Genomic DNA, 24069 nt, shown 5'->3' with positions numbered 1-24069 from the left:
CATTTGATTTTATTTCAAATATGCTTGATCATTTTTTATAATCTCTTTTTCCTTCTCTAAAATTTTCTTTAATTTCTTAAATTATAGTAAACATAATATTTTATATTTGGCATCTAATAATTCAAATATCTGCAGTCTTTGTGGGTCTGCTTCTGTTGTTATTTTTTTCTACTTAGTCTTATTTTTAATAACTTGTTTCCTCAATCATTTTGTGCTTTTTGATTCGAAGCTTATATTCTTTGGAACTTTATCTTTGGGAATTCAAGGTTGGTGTTTGTTTATGCCAGACACCTAGAAGCAGTACAGAGCCAGGATCACTTGAATAAACTATATTTTGGCTAGGAGTTGTAGGGTTACCACACAGAAACTGTGGGTTTTGACCTGTGTAAGGATGGGCTTGTGAATTCTCAGTGGAAATTTTTTTCCTTTTCACCTCAGCCAACATAGGAACAAGCAAGTACAGTGAGGTGCCATTTACGGACGGGGATACATTCTGAGAAATAGGTCATTGGGCAACTTAGACATCGTGTGAACGTCATTGATTGCACGTACACAAACCTAGATGCTGCCTACTACACATTTAGGCTACATGATACAGCTCCTAGGCTACAAGCCCGCACAGCATGTTACTGTACAGAACTACATGAGATTAAATCAAGCACAGGAGAAAATGATGCCATCAAGAGACGTGATAAACGTGAGCTGTGTGAGGCTGCTGCCAGCATAGCAGGGTAGACTATTTTACAGCAAACTTTTTTTATGAGTAGAAAGAGCACACTTTAAAATAACAATAAAAAGCATAGTATAGCAAACACACAAACCAGTAACATAGGTGTGTATCACCATTATCAAGTATTATTTACTATGCATAATTGCATGTGCTATATACCTTTATATGACTGGCAGCGCTGTAGGTTTGTTTACACCAGCATCACCACAGACACGTGAGTAATGCATTGCACTATGAAGTTACAATGGATACGACGTCACTGGGTGATAGGAATTTTTTAGCTCCATTATAATCTTAGGGGACCACCACCATATAGATAGTCTGTGCTTGACCAAAACATCATTTATGTGGCTCCTGACTATGTGCCCTTCAGCTCCCTCTTCAAACATTTTCCTAACTCCTCACCTTTTAGGCAGACACCTCCAGTAGATGAATTAGGAAATTCTCAAGTTTATGCAGTCTTTCCTGTGGCACCTCACTCCATGCAGGTACCTGGCTTTGTCTCACCAATCCCACAGACTCAGCCCACTAAAACTCAAGGCCAGGAGTCAACAAACTTTTCTATAAGGGACCAGATATAATCATTTTAGGCTTTGCAGGCCATGTGGTCTCTGTTGCAACTACTCAACTCTGCCATTGTAGCATGAAAGCAGGCATAGACCATACATAAATGAATGGGTGGGGTTGTGTTCCAATAAAACTTTATTTACAAAAACAGATGGCAAGCTATATGTGATTCGCTGACCTCTGCTCTTGTTCATCAGGAATTGGCACATGCTCTCAATTGACAGATGCCAATTTCCTTATTTCCTTACCTATTTAGAATCGTACTTTCTTCTTAGGTCAGGTCTCTGAGGGTTTTACTTACAATTTTGCAGTCATGCCTTTATAAAGATGTTTTAAATGCAGTTGAGTTGTTCTGGGCCAGGAGGGTTTCTCTGGATGTCTACTCCATCATTGGTACAGATTTTCTCAGACTGTCAAGCTGCTCAGAGACCTTTAATAAACACACTTGCTTAAAGTATTGAGTTCAGATTTCTCAGGTGGGCATTTAAAGTTTTTGATTATCTGTCTGTAGCTTATCTTTCCAAGTCTTAGTTTCCTTACAATTACTATGTTTTCAGCCAAATTAGAATACTCACGCTTTCTTGAATAAGCCTTCCTCTCTCCCCATCTCTCTCCCATTTTTATGCTGTACGCTGTACTATCCTTACATGTTTGTTTTCCATGGCAACAGTAGCCAGTTCAAAGATGCTTTTATGTTCAGATCTCACCTCAGATACCATCTCCTTTATTTTCATCTCAGTTGGATGTACTCTGTCTTTCCTCAGTGTTTTGCCCTATGTTATGATTATTTGTAAAATTGTTTTGACCACCTCTGCTAAATTGTAAGCTCATTGAGGAGAGAGAACATTCCTTATCCAACTTTGTAGATTTTCTTATTCCCTCACAGAGTACCTAGCATTATATTTTAAAAATAGCATGTACTTAAATATTTGCAAAATGAATTAATACATAACATTTTTTTTCAACTTGGGAAAACTCAATATTTTATTGTAAGGCCCATGTTATTTTTCAAAGGTCGATCTTTAGTTCTTCCTTAGGCTTATCAGTCACTCATTACAGCCATCACATTCCTTCAGAAAGAATGACAGTCATGCTTGTGTCCTACAATACAACCCATGTACAATCTCTTTTCGTGGTGTCTGAAGTTATTGCTGGCAAAATAGTGACAACATCCAAAGATAACTACTGTTAACAGTGTACATATTGTTAACATTTCCTATTGTATAAGCACTCTTTCACAATATGACGTTTTGATGGCTACTTAGTAATCCATCATACGGATATAGCATGATTCATGTCTGACCAATCCCGATGTTAGACTTTTAACATAATACAAGATGTGATCAAACAATGTAGTGAATGTTTACATTAAATTTATTACAGTAAAAGACACATTGTTCTTAATCCCCCTCAAAATACTGCCCCCCCCCACTTCGAACACACTTCTTGCCACTTTCTGAAGCAGCTCTGGGAGTCCTCTTTCATCAGTGTCTTTAATTGCACTGTTGTGGCGGGCTCCATGTCCTGAATTGATTCAAAATGTTTACCGTTCATGATAATTTTGACTTTGGGGAAGAGCCAGAAGTCTTACGGTGCCAGATCTGGTGAATAAGGTGAGAATAAGGTGTTTTCTGATGAGAACACACCATAATGTTTTTATTTGACAAAAATACCAGAAGTGATGTGTGACATGGAGAATTGTCATGATGGAGGATGATTTACAGCACATTTTAAAACACACCTTCTCTCAACCGTAGCTCACACCCAACTGACTGCACTGAACAAGTTAAAACTTGTCACACACTGTTATTAAGGTTCGATGCGCTGCTTCCCGTATTGAAGATCCCTGCCTTTCCATTGGATGGCACTCAGCAGCATTCACCATAGTTTCTGATCATAACGGAAAGGCGCCATGTCACACATCACTTCTGGTACAGAAATTTCTGTCAAATAAACACATTACAGTGTCTTCATCTACCTTATTCACCAGATCTGTCATCGTGAAACTTCTGGCTCTTCCCCAAAGTCAAAATGATTCAAGACATCGAGGCAGCCATGACAGCACAACTAAAGATACTCACAAAAGAGGACTTCCAGAACTGCTTCAGAAAGTGGCAAGAACGATGGGATAAGTGTGTTTGAAACAAGGGGGAGTATTTTGAGGGGAATTAATGGCAATGTGCTTTTTACTGTATTAAATTTTTTTAATGTCAATATTCACGGTATTTTTAAATCATACCTCATATTATTATAAATAATGTTATAATGAACTGCCTTGTATGTAATTTTCCACTTCTCTGCTTATTTCCTCAGGATAAATTCTATCAAGTGAAGGAAATGCTGAGTCAAAGGGACTGAACATCTTTAAAAGGCTTTTCTCTTGCCAAATTGCAACCAAAGTATTGGACCAATTGGGACCTCCACCAGCAGTACAGTGCCCATTTAATGATACACTCTCCAGCTTTGGATGGTTTTGGTTAGTTTCAGTTTTTTTCTTTATTTGTTTTTGAGTGCAAATTTATCAGGTAAAATTTGATCACAGTTTTAAGAAAATGTACGTTTCTCTTATTGATACATGTATATGTATACACACACACACACACACACACACACACACACACACACACACACACACGTCGACTAGCCCTTATACATTTTTGTTTTTTTGTTACTTGTTCATTTATCTTTTCTATTGTGACATTTGTCTTTTTCTTATGACTTATATATTAAGGAATTGATTCATTGTCTATCATATAGGTTACAAATATCTTCCCATTTTCACATATGTCTTTTCTTTTTGTTTATGACAATTTTTTGCCTTAAAAAATTTTTAATTTTGACATAATTTCAGACTTACAGAAAAGTTATAAGATTAGTACCAAGAATTCTCAGATACCTTCATCCACAGTCCTCAAATGTTAACATTTTATTACCTTTGTCTTATTCCCTTCTCCATTTTTATCTATTGATATCATTCTCTGTTTCTATCTATTGGTATATATTTGAACCATTTACAAATAAGTTGTAGTCACGAAGCTATGACATTTAAAAAAGTAGCTGTAAGGATTTTTAAAATAGACTTTATTTTTTAGGACAGTTTTAGATTTACAGAAAAACTGAGAAGATAGTACAGAGTTCCCACATACCCTGTACCTAGTTCCCTCTATTTAGCATTGTACTTAAAATGAATGAACCATGGCAGTTTCTCAGACTTTCCTTGTCTTTGATAATCTTGACAATTTTGAGGAGTACTGGTCAGATATTTTGAATGTCCCTCTTTTGGAATTTATCTAATATTTTTTCTTAGGATGTTGTTGGTTCTGGGGAAGCAGACCAGAGAGGCAAAGTGCCATTTTCATCACATCAAGGTGCACGCTATTGACATGATTTGTCACTGTTGATGTTTACCTTGACCTAAGGAATACAGTCTTTTAAGGCCTATGTAGACATAATCAGTAGTATTTGGGTCAGGTCAGCTATTCTGAACAAATGTTGGAGGTTCAAGTTATCTTTGAATCATCATGAAAACTATACAGTAGCCAGAGAACTGTTGTATTCATTGAAATTCATGGAGCTGAATAATATGTGGATGGGAATTCCCTCACTGTATGATTAGATTTATACAGTGTGTGTTGGTAATGCTACCATCTAGGAATTAATGTTAAAACAGAAAGTCTTAAGATCAGTTCTTTAATGCGTGTAGCATATGATGTGAACTGCACACATTTTTGCATGCATCCATATGGAGGTAGGGATGTCTGTGTGTCTGTATCCCAGATGGAGCCTTTGATTTTCTAGGATTGTTTTGCAAAGGAACACATCTTATCTAGAAATGATCTAGCTGTCTTGTTTTGACTATCCTTGTTTCCACCCACTGAATAAAACTTTTGAATGCTTGAGCAGTTAAATTTCCCACATCCTCCATTTGATCATTTCCAGGAGCCAATAAGAAAGTTTAGTAAAGTTAATCTGAATGATTTATTTGTACAGAAAGAATGAATTTCCTCTTAGTCGTACATCCGACACCCACACGATACCTCATCTGTGATGCTGGGAAGGAACACTTTCAGGAGAAATTTGATGCCCAATTAGTGTGTTTTAATTTAGTCAGTGGAATTTCCATCTGGCTCTAATGTGTATTCTGGAGGGTTTGACTAGAACAGAGTTAAACAGTTTATTAGTTTGTGAGATGGGGTCAGTAGGCACAAAGGACTTTCCACACAAGCAGGATTTTATAAATTGACTGTTTTCCCTCATTTTGGTAGTGGCAGGATGACCAGGGACAGAGAGAGCATGTGTTACTTATTTTGTGATTAAAAAACCTTAATATAAATAGTTTAAAATAAGAAAGAATGTCACAAAAAATGGATGGTAGATAGATGTCTTCTCTTCTAGAGAATTTGGAAATTTACAGGTACCTAGATATCTGTCAGATAGATAAATGTTTCCTTGTTCTGGACTACAAGGCACAAAACTTTATCTACTTTAGATAAGTGCATTTTGCATAAGTAAAAAGTATGTGTTTAAAGAATTTTATTTTGTATCTATATATATAGAGAGAAGGCGAGGGTCAGAGAGAGAACCTACTCAACTTTCAAAACTTCCCTATGTTGGGTACATTCACACACTAATATTGGAACTAATAACTAAACTCAACCATCGCAGAAATATCTAAGATAAAATAAGCCTTTTATAAAAGTGAAGTTTTCACTGAATGTTTTGATTCCTGTTCTACCTAAAAACAGAGGGGATTCCAGAAGTTTCGGATCCTGGCCCAAAAATCCTGTTTTCCATGTTGTCACATGTATCTTTTTAGTCCATGTCAAGCAGGCGTATATTGCGTTTAAAGGCCCTCAGTTGTTCAGTTTCCATCCACTTGCATGTGGTCTTAGACGGACGATATGGTCCGTGCACTTCCCTAAGAATTACGCTTTCTTCTTGGGCTCCCTCGTTTCTGGTCGTTCTGTCCCACTGTTCAGTAACTTCCACACTTGGTTATTTCTTACCATTTTCCCTGCTGTGTACTTAGAGCCACACTTATGGTTTAGATTTTCTGTTTTTCATAAAGACATCATAATGCAATCTCCAATGATTGTGGCATATTCCGTTTGAATAGGACGTCTGAGTGTGATCCTTTTGACAGTTCGTCCTGATTTCAGAGGATTATGAACTCATTCTTTTTAAGAGAAAGGTGATTGTATACCCCTAAAACTTTTGAAGGTGGCCTTTGCTAACTTGCGAGTCCGATTGTGTTTAATCATCACTACTAAGATATAATTGAGCAAGCCCCAGGCAGAGGCGTTTCCCACAAAAACATTCAGACCTTCCAGGAACAGGACCAGAAATTTCTCCATATGTCTGTAGACTGAACCTCAGGATGTCTGCGAACAGTTTACTGTTTCCACTGTACCCTTAAGTTTGTTTCCCAGCCATGAAATTGCCCATGAGAAAGAGTCGTGCAACTGCTCACTGTTAGTCATTTTATATTTCCTGAATATTCCCTGTTTAATTTCCCTGGTAGCTGGCAATAACATCCAGGATTTAAGTTGCTAAAGGGAATTCGGGAAAACCCACATAAATGTCTAAGATGAGGTTTGGCAAGCTATGCCTCTTGGTGACATAACAATGTCATAACTAGAGATTTCATCAAACAGAGGAGGCAGGAAATCCCCACCGTTGCCAGACACCCACTTAAACTCACTGGAGTCTGAGGATCATCGTTTGTTAAAAATGGATTCTACACAGTTTTAAATTTGATTATCAGGCTCCTGGAATACAAATTTGGACCTGGAGTTTAGATGCACTGAGATTTCTTTTAAAATGGGCATCTTAACGGATTTCTTAGACAAAGAAAAGAAAACTTAGTAAAGTTCCTGTAAGGGGAGCAACGGCTTCTCCATGAAAAGCCTGGCTCTGCTCCCTCCGGATGGGGCTTCAGCTCCAGGGACAACACACTGGGCCTCAGCAATCAGGGTGACGACGGAGTTCCCAGGCTGACTTTTCTCATGCACATGATTATTAATTTTATAAATTGTTACTTTATATATTGTAAAAATTAAATTTATTGGGGGTAATATTGGTTAATAACATGTAATTTTCAGGTGTACAAGATTATAATTTGACATCCGTATACTGTGTGCTCCCCACCCAAAGTCCAGTTTCCTTCAGTATCCAAACTATATAAAGAACTCACACAACTCAAGAACAAAAAAACAAACAATCCAATGATTTTTAATTTAAGACAGAATTCTATAAGTTGAGGTATTAAATTTATCTTTATCTCTGTAAAAATGGTCCAATGTGTTCTGAATTTTATCCCATCTTCGATGTTTTATAGTTTGTAAGTTTTCATTATTTCAAGGTAACTTTCCCTTTTGTTCCTTTTTCTGTTTTTATTGTGGTTTGGATCTAAGAATATGACCAAATTCTATTCTAGAATTTGATAACTTTTTATTAGAGAGACCTGTGTGCTTGAAAAGGAAGTTCGTTGTTCTACTCTTTAGTTCTCTCCTTTTATACTTGCTAATTCTGTCCTACTTATTGTATCATCCTGGACTACTTTCTTTGATATTTAATTATATCGCATTGGTAAGTATTGAGGTCACTGGTTACCATTATATATGTCTACTTGCTGTATTTCCTCCATTTATGACATTTTTATTGTATTAATTAGATTATGAAATGAGTTTTATGTTTTTATTGTTTAATGGTCTACCATTACACAGTGATTTTATCTGTTAATGCTTCTTGCTGTGGCATTGATTTAATCTGATACTATGGTGACCTGCTCTGCTCTTCGTAAATTTGTGCAGGTGTCTTAGAATGCAGACGACATTGTTATTTTAAAAGTTGACATCAGTCCATGTTTACGTAACTCCTGTTGACAACGGATTGTTGAATTTTGCTGTGTAGTGAAGTCCAGTCTATTTGCTTATGGTGTTATAATTATATCTCCAAATTTACATCTTCAGCCCTAAATTCTCCCCTCAACTCCAGATCTTGGATGTCTCATAGGCATCTCTGTTTGTTTCCTAGAGTTCCCTTGATAATGTACCACATGGCTTAAAACAATAGAAATTTATTGTCACATAGTTCTGGAGGCCAGAAGTCCAAAACCAAGGTGTCAGCAGGGCCAGGCTCCCTAAGACTCCCGGTAGGATCCCTCCTCGCCCTTTCCAGTTTCTGTTGGTGGCTGTCAATCGTTGGTGTTCCTTGACTTGCAGCTGCGTCAGTCTCTGCGCAATCTTCAAATGCTTGATCTTTTTATAAGGACATCGGTCAGATTGGATTAGGGCCCACCTTACTCCAGTGTGATCCCATCTTAACTAATTACCTCTTTAAGACCTCTTTTCCAAATAAGATCTCATCTTAAGGTACTAGCGGCTGGGACTTCAATATTTCTTTTTGGAGGACACAAAATTTTTGTATAATTTTAATATAAAATTCTTTAAAGTGTTTTTATATAAAAATTTTTAAAAGGTTTGTATAATTTTTAACAGCTTCGTTGAGCTATCTTCTTGTGGTGTTTTGAGATAGTTTTGCCTTAAGACCTAAGTATTTGCTTGTCTTTGCCTCCATCTCCTTCCCCTAATCTTCTTGTGGCTTCCTTAGATCACTGAACTCTCTGCTCAGAACTTGCTTCTTCAAAGAGACCTCTACTCACCACTCTCCGCCACTTACACTGTTTGTTTTTTTAGCACATTTTATGTTTGTTTAATACTGTCCATTTCCCCAGCTAGGAAGTAGGACCTAGGAGAGCAGGAAATTCATCGTGCATCTGACCACTATCTCCCCAGGAACAGTGCCTGGCGCCCAGAGGGCCCTCAATAAGTAGGTGCTGAATTAATACAAGAATGACTATGATTGTAGCATCACCCGTTTCCCGGTTGCTTTATTGAGCAGAGATCTGAATCAGAGGGAACAGGAAGATGTAGGGGAAGAGTGTTTACTAAGTAGACTGTGGGAGGACAGTACGTGCAAAGGGCCTGAGGCAAGAGTGTGTTTGGCATGTTCATATAACAGTGGGGTTGGCCATGGAGTGAAGGCAAGTAGCAGGAGATGTAATCCGAGAAGGGGACCATATCACGCCGCTCTCCTCTTGCCCATCACGTCTGGCCACCTGGTGTTCTTTCCCCGGTTGTTCTAATGGTTGTCTTCTCATTTTTGGTTTAAATGTGACCTCCCTTTCGTTATTCTGTGTCACAGCACCATACAGCTTTTATCACCAGCAGTAAATCTGTTTACTCTTTATTTTGTTGCCTTACTACCCCAACTGGCACATAAGTGCCATGCAGGTCAAGACCATATTTGTTCGATAATCGTTGTGCTTCTAGGATCTATTATGGTGCATGTTCCCACAAGCGTTGGTTAAATGGATGAATGGAGATAATCTCTATTGGTAAATGAGCTCCCTTGAGTAGTTTAATTCAGTTTATAAAAACGTTGTCTCTCTTTTACTGGGAGGAAAGAAAGAAGAAAAAGGCAACTATATCTAAATATGTCCCTACCTCCCATATTTATTACCAAATAATATGGTTATATTTCTGGCATTCCCCTATGTGACATTTCTTGATTCCCATGACCTTAGAGCATATCCCTTATGAATACTAAGGCTTTGTTTTTCTCTTTACCACATGTATCAAATTTTTATCCAAAATATTTTCCTAGTGTTTCTTGATTTTCTTCTCACGTATTCTTCATAACATTAACCTTATAAGTAAGGCATGTAAATATTTCTAGTCTGAGCTTAAACCAGAAAAAAGTGAAAATTGCCTACAGTTAATAAGTATATCAAGGAGCTTTTATTAAGTGGTTTGTTTACTGATTTTGCACCTATTTATTTTCTGCATATTACTATATACTAGGCACTGGGGTCCTGGGGTGAGCCGAGCTGGAGAGACACAGTTCCTACTTTCCCAAAGCTTATGTTCTATTGTGAGATAGGTATTAAAAATTATTTACATGAGAAATTATTGAATTACAACTTACATGTAAGTGACACACAAAGGAAGAGTGAGTATACAATGCTATGAAATTACCTTACAGTGGAACCTGAGCTAGTCTTAGGGGTCAAGGAAAGCTTTGCTGGTTGCCTCCCAATAATCATTTGTTCCTTTTTTGTTACCAACAGAACCCCGATTTTATTTGGATCAGCAGGGTAGCCACCTTAAAAAACTCTATTTTTGTACCCCCCTTGCACCTAGGGATGTCCAGTGATGACCCAGGCTTAACCAGAGAGATGGGAGAAGCAGACGGAGTGCTGGGTGAGTGTTGTTTTCTTGCTATAGGCACCACCTTTCTGTCCTCAGCTCTTCCTTCCACTTCCTGCCGCTAGGAGATGTCCCTGGAGTGACTGAGGATTGAAGTCCTGTGCTGACAATGCTAGAGCCCAGGGCATTCTGACATCTAGGACCTATTGCACCTGGCCTGGATTTTCTGGCCCTGCTTCTTGTTCGTTGGTGACAATGAGCCCCTTTCTGACTAAGCCACAGGAGATGGGTTTCTACTACACACAGTCAAACCAATTCCTGATGCGTACAGCTTACTTGAGGATATGACATTTGAACGGGGCTTTGAAAGGTCTGAGTAGCAACTAACTTGGAAAAGGGGGCCAAGGAAAGAGTACTTCCCAAGGGCTTTGCTCAGACCCGGGGCTTTTGAATACCATGGGTTCATTGTCCAATTTCGACAGTATTGGATTAGGACTTCTTAAACACCTCTGAACTTGGCCTGGGGGATGACCTGCTGGAGAGAAAAGTCTAGTGGTAGTAGCAGCAGCAGCAGCAGCAGCAGCAGCAGCAGCAGCAGCAGTAACAGTAGTAGCAGCAGTAGTAGCAGTAGTAGTGGCAGTAGTAGCAGCAGCAGTAGTAGCAGTAGTAGTAATAGCAGTAACAGTAGTAGCAGTAGTAGTAATAGCAGTAACAGTAGTAGCAGTAGTAGCAGCAGCAGTAGTAACAGTAGTAGCAGCAGTAGTAGCAGCAGTAGTAGCAGTAGTAGTAGCAGTAGTAGTAGCAGCAGTAGTAACAGTAGTAGCAATAGCAGCAGCAGTAGCAATAGCAGCAGCAGTAGTAATAGCAGCAGCAGCAGCAGCAGCAGCAGCAGTAACAGTAGTAGCAGCAGTAGTAGCAGCAGTAGTAGCAGTAGTAGTAGTAGTAGTAGCAGTAGTAGTAGCAGTAGTAGTAGCAGTAGTAGTAGCAGCAGTAGTAACAGTAGTAGCAGTAGTAGTAGCAGCAGTAGTAGCAGTAGTAGTAGTAGTAGCAGTAGTAGTAGCAGTAGTAGTAGCAGTAGTAGTAGCAGCAGTAGTAACAGTAGTAGCAATAGCAGCAGCAGTAGTAATAGCAGCAGCAGCAGCAGCAGCAGTAACAGTAGTAGTGGCAGTAGTAGCAGTAGTAGCAGCAGTAGTAGCAGTAGTAGTGGCAGTAGTAGCAGCAGCAGCAGTAGCAGTAGCAGTAGTAGTAATAGCAGTAACAGTAGTAGCAGTAGTAGCAGCAGCAGTAGTAACAGTAGTAGCAGCAGTAGTAGCAGCAGTAGTAGCAGCAGTAGTAGCAGTAGTAGTAGCAGTAGTAGTAGCAGCAGTAGTAGCAGTAGTAGCAGCAGCAGTAGTAACAGTAGTAGCAGCAGTAGTAGCAGCAGTAGTAGCAGTAGTAGTAGTAGTAGTAGTAGTAGCAGTAGTAGTACTTACTAACACTTGCCGTGTACCAGGCACTGTTCTAAAGGATTTACACGTGTTACTCATTCAGTCCTCACAACAACCCTTTGAGGAACATGCTGTAGTTGTCCCCATGTTCCAGTTGAGGAATTGGAAGCAAAGGGAGTTGAAGATACTTGCCCCAGGTGGCATAGATGGTCAACGAGAGGTCAGGGTTGGACCCCAGTGGTGGGGCTCAAGAGCCTGAGCTCATTTGTTCATGACAGGCAGAGCTTGACCCAAACTCTGAACTCGTTCCTGCGTCCTTCCCTTTGATGACGAACAGGAGTCCTGAGATGTGTGCACAGACATAGGAAATGTTGACTGTTCTGACCGAGGAGTGTACTTCTGGATTCTAGTCCTCAGCAGCCAATAGGCAGTGGGTTTGGAAAACTTCACTGAGATCTTCTCCTTACTATTGCTTTTGGGATGCCTACTGAAAGACTTGTTCCCTTGCATTTTGAAAAGCAGGTATGTCTATACCTATCCCTATAGATATATCTATACCCTGCTTCAAATTCTACTGGTTTGTTCCATTTCTGATAAAAATAATTATCCCAGTTCATGCAGAGCTTATTCCAGCATCTAGACCCTTGCTTTGTCCATCGTCCACTCCTCGTTCTGGAAGCCCCTCGAACAATCTAAACCTACCTCTTTAGGTCTGAGTAATCTTTAGGATTACTCAGAGAGTAATCCATTGACTACTAGTTCAAAATTAGTTCAAAAGCTGTTTGTTACTGGTCTGCAACAAGATGAGTAGAGGTATTAAGAGTAAGCATTTAGAGACTTTTGGGCAATTTAGCATTACCCAAAAATCCAGGCACATGGTTCACGAGTGAGTATGTGGACAGGGCATAACTCTGGGTGCAGCTGAACTGACATGATGAGTGGATATACCATGAGCTGTGCTGCTGTCTGGGCAGTAGGATCACTTGTTGGTTCACGATGGATTGAAAATTAAAAGTGATCCTCGCCATCGAGAGTTTGAGAATCACTGCTCTAACCCATATCTGTTTTTCCCACTTGTGAGTGATTCATCCTGGTAATTCAGTTGGTGTCATGTAATCTCACCCTGTACCATATATACATAATACATATATACGACACACACATATATGACGCACATATGACATGTATATGACACATATGTGACATATATAACATATATATGCTTTATTCTAGTTGTTTCATCTATGGAGGTCTCACCTCCTTGCTTGTATTGCAGGACCTCTGATGGCAGACGCCATCCCTTCTCTTCTCTTGTGTTTCCATAGCACTTAGCACTATACTGTCTGAATACAGTAGGCACTCAGGGTTTTTTGCTTTTGCTATGATTCAAATTATAAGATGAGGTAGTATTGGACAGGCAGAAGGAGAAGAATCTACTTTGCCTCACCTGGTGCTAAAAGGGGGGAAAATCCCTAATAATTCATTTTTTAGAAATACAAGGTCAATAAAGAACCTTCAGACAAACTATTGTAATGACCATTTATGGGAGCTGGTTGTGTGCCAGGCATTGTGGTAGATTTATTTACACACATTATTTTATTTAATCTTTATACCATCTCTTACAAGTAGGTATAATTACCCCCATTTTGCAGATGAAGGAAATGAGGTGTCAGGTTGAGAGACTTGCCCCAGGTTACAGAGCCCCTAAATAGTAGGGGTCTGTCTGACTTCAAACACCTTTTCTTACTCCCATTAACACAGCAGTTATTGGCAAAAGGGAATGTTACTGGATATAGATTACACTTTAAATGTACTCTATCATTTTTTTCAAAAAACAGCTTTTTTTGTAATTGCTTTGATGTCTTATATTTCCATTAAAGCTTTTCCTTTATATACTTAACTTTTACTTCAGAAGATGGTGCAAAAGCTACGCTCAGTCTCGGCCATCTAGCAAACTACAATTCCAGCTTTACCTTGGAATCTCCTGGGAATAGAGAGAGACAAAGCCTTCTTCTCTGGGTGTAATTAGCCTGTAATTCAGCCTCCTCGCCAGGGAGGTCGGGACATGCAGCTTTAGCAGAGATCTGAGTTCTGCCGTTGAGAACAGTACATGCGTTACATGCCTCTCTGGTGTGTCATCGTACTGTTTCTAGTATGGGGTTTTCAGATGCCGCTTTCGGGTTCTGTGGGGATAATTGTTTTTTAGTGTTTTCAGGAGTTTCCAAGGCTTCTATTATTTAATTTAAGTGTGTATTTATTGGTTCTTAATAGGATGTCTTTGAAAATTATTTTGACAACTTGCTATCCTGAGTTAGAATTGAATCGCCGTTTTGATAAGACAAACGCACATTTACTATTGACTAAGATAGTCCACCTGGTCGTTTATCCTCCAGAACATGCATTTATAATTGTATACGTTTAAGTGTATTTTATAAAATTGAAATGATCACTTAAAGGATAAAGTTGGATAAGGGTAAAGTGAAGACTTTTTTTTTTTTATGGTATTTGAATTTCTAAATCAGAATCAGGTCTATCCTTTAAAAATGATTTTTGTGTTTTCAAAAACAAGGTTACCAGGAATTGTCTGTATTCAGTTGAGTTCTTGGGTCCTTAACAAATTCAAAAGAAGTTTAATTATGGAAAGATGGTTGAGAAACAAATTCTGTCTTTTGTTTGTTATGAGGCAATTTAGTAATTAAAAAAGAAAACAGAATAAATGTGACTCAGGATGTTATTATAAGGAGGGAAAATAGAAGGAAGGAAAAAAGTGAATTTTCCTCTTTGAAATTTAAGTGGTCTGCCAAAACCTAGTTTACTTAGTGTGGTACCTCTTATGTTTAGGAATTAAGTAATGTAGTCAATTATCTGCTCGTCACTGTTCCTTTAATCCCTCACATCTAATTGGTGATCCTAGCCTGAATTCTATCTGCCAAATGAAGCTCTTAATCTGTCCCTTCCTCTCCAATCCCACTGCCCTGCAGCTACTTTATCTCTTGCCTTTTACTGGTCTCCTTGAGCCCAGGAGCTTCCATTCTCCAATCTACACTACTGCCAATCCAAACTACTGATGGTGTTTTCCAAAACATATAGCTCGTCACCTGATTCCCACTTAACCTCCTTCCATCTTCATTTCTCATGGGAAGAAACAAAAAAGGACAAGATAAAACATAGACACAAAATAAGGGTAAGGACAAGATGAAACACAGAGGCCTCACCTTTGAACTCTTGCCCACCCTCCCTTCTGCATCATCGCTGGTATTTGAGCCTCAGGGACAGCCACTTAGTCCTAGGTCTGACCTCTGGGTCACACGGGGCCTGGAATGTTCTTCATCAGCCTGCCTGCCTGCCTGCCTTCCCCGAGGCTCCATCACCTCCTTGATAAACTCGATTTGACCAAAATCTCAGTGCATTTTCAATATCAATCTAGGTTACTTAAGCTTTAATTATTACATTTGTATCTAATAATTGTATTTTAATAGCGGTGTGGCACCATGGTTGAGACCTTGGGCTCTGATGCCAACTGCCTGCGTTTCAAATTGGGCTTTGCCATTTCCTAGCTGCGTTGTCTGGGCACATTGCTCACGCAATGTGTACTTTCAGGTCGTTCATCTGAGTATGAGGATCACAGCTGTATGTACTTCAGCAAAGAGTCAGTGAATCAGTGCACAGAAAGCTCTTGGAACACTGGCTGTGACCAGCTGACGTTGACTGAGCGATTTGTTCATTCCATGAAGAAGCCATGATGTGAGTTTCATTGATTTTATTTGAGAAAATGCTTTAAAACTTCATGATTTTTGTTATTGCTGAATTCATTTGTAAGATAAAGAAGGGGATAAGGTTAAAAATCAATTGTAACAAATTGTTATTCGTTGGTAGAGTTTTACTCAGGAAAATGAAAAACTGAAAGGGCTTTTATACCCTTGGGCAGAAATGTTCAATGCAGTTCTTGAATTTTAGTAATTTTAGTTATTGGTAGATAATCTATCATTTATTAAACTCATTTGCTGGGTTGCTGAAGAATCCATTGCTCATGTGAAGTCATGTTCACGTACACGGCAGACCCAGACTGAGACGGAAAGATTCTGGAGCCTGGTTCCTTGACCATCGTCACCAGGGAATTACAGTTGAATTTTCCAGTTTTCCCATGGTGGAGTCCAATTGTCACCATTCTAAATGATGTTGAAATGAACTTCCTTTACCCCAAAGTTTTGTGCATCTTTAATGACTTCCTTAGACCATACTGATCAAAGCAGAATTATCAGATTAAAGGAAATAACCGATGAAATCTTTGGGTACTAATTGCTACTGTACTTTCCAAACAGGTTGTGTACATTTACACCCTTATCAACAGCATTTGTTTCCTCCATACTTTTGCTATCAGTGAGTGTTTGTCTTATTTATCTTTCTTAACTTCTTAGGCAAAAAGGAGAAGGAGAAAGGGGAAATGGGGACTGTCTATCTTATGTCTTGCTCTTGTAGGGGAGGAAAACCTGCACTCTCACTTGCATTTCTTTATTAGTTTTTAATACAAGATTTATGTTTCAGATGTCACTATTTTTCAGATCACAGGAATTTTAATAACTAAAACTTTTCATACCTAATGTTTTAAAAAATCTACATACATTAAACACAAGAGGAAAAAAAACCTGTTAGATATTAATGTATTAAGTATGATTAAGAAGAATCACAAGACTCCAGAATCTAAAGACTGATTTTTAAAAAGGACAACAATTTATATCAAAGAAACTCAGTCTGGAACTCAATGTTTTCGTTGACTGGTGGGAGTGTGGAGTTCAATGAATAATAGACAGACTTTAGATAACTGAAGAGACATCTGGTACATATTGTTTGTGGACCAAATTTCATGGTGATATAGTTTGAAAAATGACCAGAACTATTAATTTCCTTCCTCTTTTTATCCAAAAAGGTCTATGAATTAGAAAGATTAATATACAACTTTGTAATGATTTGGTGTCTCTATTACCTCCTACAGTTTTCTTTTTAGGTACTTTCTGGAATGATTATGGATGTAAAAAGGGATATTATGCATACTTATATCTAGAAAGTATTTAGACATGAGGATTTTCACCAGAAATAGTAATATATATTTTTAAAATTCAAATAACCTTCATGGTATTGGAAGGTGGAATTCTGGAGACCAGAGAGAGGGAAGGAAGGAGTTAAACATAGTTGGGGAGCTGGGACAGGCCTCTGAGCGACTGCTCATTAGGAAATCTGGTATTTCAGGTTAGACTGGGCTTTGGGAATGGCTGCTCCTTTGTTTAAGAGAAAAAGTGCTTTAGATCTGGCTGTGCTCTGGGAGGGTGACTTTGTAGAACATGAATCCTAAACCTTTCTAGCATAAGAAAGTCAGGTGGGGCCTTGCAGTGGCTGGAACAGACCTAACCCTGTGAGTCCAGGATGGCATCTCTGAATTCCTAAGATCACACATAATCACAGCCCGATAACCAAAGCTAAGGCCTCGTGCCACAGTGCACCCACGCACACTGGGAATAAATCTGGAAACGTGGCGAAATAGTCCACACATGTTTGAGTGTTCGCCTTTCTTGACTCAGAGCTATTTATTTCCTTCACACTTATTGTGAGATGAACTTTTTGGTAAAGTGATATTGAAGTTGTCGTTTTTACTTTCAGATGATTTCATTTTCTTACTTTTCATAGTTTGAGATTCATTTGTTTATTTCTCTGATGACCGGCATGTGTGTGGGGGTTTCTACTTGCAGTGTTTTTTGTTTTTTTTTTTGGTGGTTGCTTCACTTAACCTGTGACTAAGTGGTTAAAAAAAACCCTCCTAAATTGTAGGAGTACATGTTGTTCCAGGCCTGATAAAAAGGAGTAAATTGCACTCTTCATTCCTGTCATTCTTTACCTCTCCCCTTCCTTCAAAATCATCATCAAAAGTCAGTTGGAAAGTTCTTAATTAATCCACGGTGAGCCCTGTATAGGTTTATTTTGCATTGGTTTCTTTAGGAGTTCACCTACTAAGCATTGGGGGTGGCGGCTAAAAAAAATAACACTTTTTCTTCCACCTTCTAAGTTCTTCTAGCTGGGCTAATAATCAAATTAACAGAAACAGATTCACAGGAGAAAATCAAATTTTAATATATGCAATGGGGAATTCACATAGGCAAGAAAGTTCCAAAGACAGGGAGGCAATATTGGGTACATATGACATTTTGGACAAAGGAGAAAGGGGGAAGGGGAGATCTTAGATTTCAAAAGTGAGAATGGGTGATTTGCAGCTTGTCGAGGAAGGCCAAACACACATGGCAGGTAAATTTTTGCTGGGCAGCCAGAAACAATGAATCACAGGGTGCAATCTAGTAAACAGACCCCTGTTTGACGTCCTCCCATCCATCTGACTCGATTCAATTCAGGCTGCTACGGGGAACATCCAAGATTCCCTTCCTGGAATAGGTTTTCCCCTCTGAATCTCTGAGGCAGGAAAGTGCGGAGGGTCCAAGGTTCTTTCTGATTCTTTTGTTTCTTAATAAGCAGCTTAAAAATTAAGATCCCAAAAAGTTTTGCCAACTCTAGGGTGGCAAAACTTTGGTCCCCTTCAGCACTAACTGATATTTTGTTCACTGTGTATCAGTCTGTAAATGTTCCCACCCTTAGCTCATGGGCTTCTTAAGTTCTCTAGTCTATATACAGTGCCTGCCCCAAGGGAAGAAACTAGATAAGAGAAGGAACTGGTCGGGAAGGAGGGAAAGAGTATTGAGACTGATAAACCGGGAATGTAAAATAAATAAGAAATTTGTGATTTCATGGAAAGGGTAGTAGACCAGAAATCTAAAATCAGCTCTCCTCTTATCAGTTGTGTGAAATTGCACAGTTTCATTTAACCTTATGAGCCCTGTTTTCATCGCTTGTGAAGTGGGAATTATAACACCTGTGAGGCCTCTTTCCCTAGGATGGTTGTGAGAATCAAATGAAATTCTATATGCAAAATCACTTTGTAAGCTCTAAAGCTCTCTCCAAGAGTAATATGTAATTATCATTTTGAAAGAAAATGTAAGAGACAGGCAGGAAAGTGCATCCAAATTGGGAGTTCATTCTGGAATGAGGTTTTTGTGCTCATTGGGAAGAGTGCTCCTTAGAGAATAAACTAGAGGGATATTTGGGGAAGAATGAACATTCCAGGCAGAGGGAACAGCAGTGCACAGCAGTCTCCAAGCAGCACTAAGTCTGTGTGTCTTTCGATCTCTTCTGAGTGTCTTGTAGGCAGCATATGTAAGGGTCTTGTTTTATTATCCATTCAGCCCCCCCATATTTTGATTGGAACATTTAATCCAATTACATTAAAAGTAATTGTTCATAGGTATGTAGTTACTGCCGTTTTCTTATTCATAGTTTTGATTTTTTTTATCTTAAAGAAATCCCTCTAGGATTCCACATAATACTGGTTTGGTGGTGATGAACTCCTTTAGCTTTTTCTTGTCTGGGAAGCTCTTAATCTATTTTTTCATTCTAAATGATAGCTTTGCTGGGTAAAGTAATCTTTGTAGGTCCTTGCTTTTCACCATGTTGAATATTTTGTGCCCATCTTTTCTGGCCTGCAAAATTTCTGTTGAGAAATCAGCTGCCAGTCTTATGGGAACTCCCTTGTAGGTAACTAACTGCTTTTCTCTTGCTGCTTTTAGGATTCTCTCTTTGTATTTAACCTTTGGCGTTTTAATTATAATGTGTCTTGGTGTGGGTCTGTTTGGTTCATCTTGTTTGGAACTCTCTGCGCTTCCTGGGCTTTTATATATCTGTTTCCTTTGCCAGATTAGGGAAGTTTTCCATCATTATTTCTTCAAATAGGTTTTCAATTCCTTGCTTTCTCTCTTCTCCTGCTGGTACCCCTATAATGTGAATGTTGGTATGTTTGATGTTGTTCCGGAGGCCCCTTACATTCTCATTTTTTTCTTGAATTCTTTTTTCTCTTTGCTGTTCTGATTGGGTGTTTTCTGCTACCTTATCTTCTAACTTGCTGCTTTGATCCTCTGCTTCATCTAAACTCCTGTTGATTCCCTGTAATGTATTCTTCATTTTTGTTATTGTGTTCTTTTTTCTGTTTTCTATCTCCACTTTTCTGTTTTCCTATCTCTTTGTTGAGGTTCTTCCTGAGATCAGTGAGCATCCTTATAAACAGTGTTTGGAACTCTGCGTCTGGTGGATTGCTTGTCTCCATTTTGTTTATTTTTGTGGAGCTTTGTTCTGTTCTCTTATTTGGGATATATTTCTTTGTCTCCCCATTTTGGTTGCTTTTCTGTGTTTGTTTCTATGCATTAGGTAGGACTGCTGTGTCTCCCGGTCTTAGTAAGTGGCCTTATGTAGTAGGTGTGCTGTGGGGCTCAGTGGCAGTTTTCCTGGTCACCTGAGCCATGTACTCCAGGTGTGTCCCTTGTGTGGGCTGTGTGTGCCCTCCTGTAGTAGTTGAGCCTTGGTTGCTATTTGCTCATCAGTGGGAGGGACTGACCCTTGGGCTCACTGGTTCTGAGGACTGGCCTTGACTACAGTGGAGGAGCTGTGGTGCAGGGGCTGACCCTACAGAGCAGGATCTGCCTCAGCAGGGCTCTGGTACCTGTCCAGTCTGCCCCTTGGGTGTGTCGTCCTTGGAGTGGCTGGGTGCTCCAGTTTGTTTTGAAGCTGGCCACTGGGCATGCCAGCCCCAGGGTCACCTGGGATGTCAAATTCGACCACAGCTCGTGCCCCAGCCAGGGCCACCTGGTAGGCCCCGCAAAGCAATCCTGCAGATGGCAGCCACCTGTGCAGTGCTTGTAAGTGCCTGAAGGGGCCAAGCTGCAAACCAAGGCCGGTTGCCGCTAATGCTGGGCTTGGGGCTGCTCAGCCCAAGGTACAGGACATGCTCAAGCAGATGCTGCTCATCTGGGTTCCATGAAACTTTGAGAAACCCTGGCAAAGTCTGCAGCATGAGCCAAGGTAGGTGGTTTGTATGAAAAAGTCACTGGAAGTGGCTTGAAGGTACCTGAAAGTTGGGCAGGGGTGTGGTCTCAGAATCACCAGGGCGGGGCCAGCTTAACAGAGATTCAGGGATGGGGGAGGGCTCAACAAAGAAACTTCCACCAGCTCCTCCTTCCGGGATGACACTGCCCCTCCCACCCTCTTCCTGAAGCCAGATACCTCAGTACCCCCACCATTCCAATCCCCATATGTCCCTGTCTCCTCTCCAGCTGCTGCCCCAGCATTGGAGCTCAAAGCCAGTGATTCCGTCGGTGAGTACGTCCATCAGAGAATAAGTCCGTGCACAGTCCCTTTAGGAGGAGCGCCTGGAGCTCCAGCCGCCCTCCGTCTCACTCAGCCACAATCTCTGCTGGTTTTCACAACCAGAAATTATGGGGACCTCTCTCTAGGACACTGGAACCCTGGGCTGGGAGCCTGGTGTGGCACTGGGACTCCTTGCTCCTTTGAGGGGAGGGGAGTACCTCTGTAGCTGAGATATACCTCCCGATTTTTAATGGTCACACGTGGGTGTGGGACCAGCTGGTTCTGCATCTCTGCTCCTCCTACCAGTCCCGAGGTGGCTTCTTCTGAAGGTCCTTAGTTGTAGGGCTTCAGTTCAGGAGACTTCAGGGAATTCTTAATGGCGGTTGTTTTGTCGTTTAGTTGTAATTTTGATATGGTCATGAGAGGAAGTAAGCACAGTGTTTACTTTGCCATCTTGGCGGGAACTCACAAATACTCTGGATTCCGTTTTAGAACTAATAGAACCGTTGTACTTGTTTGATGCTTGCTTTATTATGTAAGGAACTTATTTTTATAGTAAGCTTTTTGAAAAAAATTGTAAAGTGTTACTCTACTTCTAGCCATACCTAAGTAAAATTACATGAAATGCAATTTATCTAATTACTGAGGTCTTGGGTCATCATTTAGAACAGCAGTTGTCCATCATCCGTCAATGAATGCATGCTGAAAGTACTGTGTGCTGGCAGCTTTTCTATCCCCTTACAGACAGGTAGATGTCTGAGGTCTCTTGAGAGTGTTAGAACTTTTTGCCTCCAAACTGGCTTTACATTAGTAGCTTTTTTCCTCTCCGGGCAGTTACACTTGTTTTCCTTGTGTCTGTTCTCTGTGCATAGGCCATTTAGTGCATTCTCTTTGTCACTGCTATTTGAATATCTTTTTGTTTTCCCTTTGCCTTCTCAGCAGAGTTCCACTTAGCTGAGGTTGTCATGTAAATGATTCTCAGATAAGTGAGATATTACAAATTTTACATGTTCTCTCCTATGTTTAGTCCAAGGAAGCTACAGGACTGGGATCATGCTGAAAAGCTGCAAGTCGAACAGATCTGACTGGGTGAAAATAATCAAAACAGCATATTCATTACTTCCATCTGTGCATAGCTAGTGAAGGGAACCAAAGTTTTGCCACCCGAAAGCTGCCTTTTTGGGATATTGATTTTCAGCTGATTATTAAGAAACAAGATTCAGAAAGAACCTTTGGCCCTCTTCCACTTCCTGCCCAAGAGATTCAGACAGAGAAACTTGCTTGGGGAAGGAAACCTTAGGATGTTCTCCTTTAGACTAATTTGAATTAAGTCTGATAAATAGCAGGGCTTTAGGCAAGGGGCCTATTAGCCAGATACCCCTGTGTCCTATTGTTTCTGAGTTGCCTAGCGAGAGTTTACCTGCCAGGTGTGTTCTGCTCTTCCTCTCTACCTGTAAATCTCCCATTCTTCCTTCTGAAATCTAAGACCCCATTTCCCCCGCCCCCCCCCATTCTTCTTTGTCCAAAATATCTCATGTACCCAGTGTTGCCTCATTGCCTTTGGAACTTTCATGTGTCTGTGAATTCCCCATGCACATGTATTAAAATATGATTTTCTCCTGTGAATCTCTCTGTTAATTTGATGATGAGCCCAGATAGAAGAACTTAGAAGGTGGGAGGAAAAGTATTATGTTTTTAGCCCCCACACTAGTTTGTAGACTTTTTCTCAGCTGGATTATAATTTTGCTTATATTCTCTACAGGAACAGCATTCTTTACTTAGGAACGCCCCAATACCTGTTGTTGATAACTAATATCTCACAGAAAAAACCAGCTCCGAGGAAATGTTACTGAAACAGAAAGACTGTGCATGCCACAAAAATCAATGTTAATAAACTAAGATATGTTGCTAGATATTTGTGTCCAGAGAAATGGATTTACCACTGAGCTAACTTAAAAAAATATATTGCCTGGTCAAAAAATTACTTTTAATTCTAAGCATTGAATGATAAACCTTTGTCCCTAAAATGTATTCATCCTTCCGACAGCTGATCATTCAGGATTTTTGCTAGAATCCAAGTGGTTTTTCCAAGGAAATCGCCCGGTTTCCTGCTGAAGCTGTTCACACTCTTTTGAAGTCAAGAAAGGAGGTGTTAATTTGCCTTCTCTTAGTCTTGTAGAGTTCTTGCTCAGTCCAGCGGTGTTTGATGAGGTCCAAATTTTAGTTTCAGTCACACAGATGACAAGACTGAATGACATTATGACGTGTCTTGGTAGGACGAGGCACAATCTTGCCACCGTATCAACTAACACTAGCGTAGTCTGTTATCTGGTCTCTCAAAATGGCTGAATATGCAGTGTGCGAAAGGATCAAAGAAATACACTGAAATGAAATTTTTTGAGCTGTGTGTTTAATGACGGATTTTTGTCATGTTTGGTGTTACAAGAAGGAGTTGGAGCTTAGTATCACTTTAAGCTGGGGTGTAAAGTGATAAGTGAGGCAAAAGAAATGAGTCTGAAGGACAGAAACGCACACATGCTTGGGGACCTCCCTTGTCCCGAGGATGGGAAATGACTTGGCAGGAGTGCTTTGGGACAGTCCAGAGGGAATTGGTTTTCCAGCTGCTGTGTTGTATTTTCCTTATTAGTCTTTGCTCCCACGGTCTAAAAGCAAATACCGGATCTCAGTGTGTACAGCACTGGCTGAGAACTGCAGCTCCCCTCATGGGTGACTCACAGACCCCAGCAAATCACCTACTGTAAGGGCTGGTGGCGAACCACGGCCCGGCTGCCGCACAGCTGCATTGAACTTGACCTCCTCACTTTGCTGTTGACCATTTCTCTCATCTTAACAGGATCATCAGGGTGGGGTTTAGACTGGGTCCTGCGATTCATTTGTCCTC

At 40.0% G+C, this 24069-nt stretch overlaps 1 long non-coding RNA gene across 1 annotated transcript; it reads left to right on the top strand.

The window, feature by feature from the left end:
- Nucleotides 1-3610: 3610 nt before the first annotated feature.
- Nucleotides 3611-15677, top strand: LOC308501192. The gene is made up of 3 exons (XR_013993850.1): nucleotides 3611-3773; nucleotides 10501-10560; nucleotides 15534-15677. It is a non-coding gene; the product is annotated as an uncharacterized lncRNA (long non-coding RNA).
- Nucleotides 15678-24069: the final 8392 nt, after the last annotated feature.

Source organism: Rhinolophus hipposideros (assembly GCF_964194185.1).
Source record: "Rhinolophus hipposideros genome assembly, chromosome: 8".
Classification (NCBI taxonomy): Eukaryota; Metazoa; Chordata; class Mammalia; order Chiroptera; family Rhinolophidae; genus Rhinolophus; species Rhinolophus hipposideros.
Note: the sequence above shows the minus strand (reverse complement) of the source record. Positions and strands in the feature narration are given on the sequence as shown.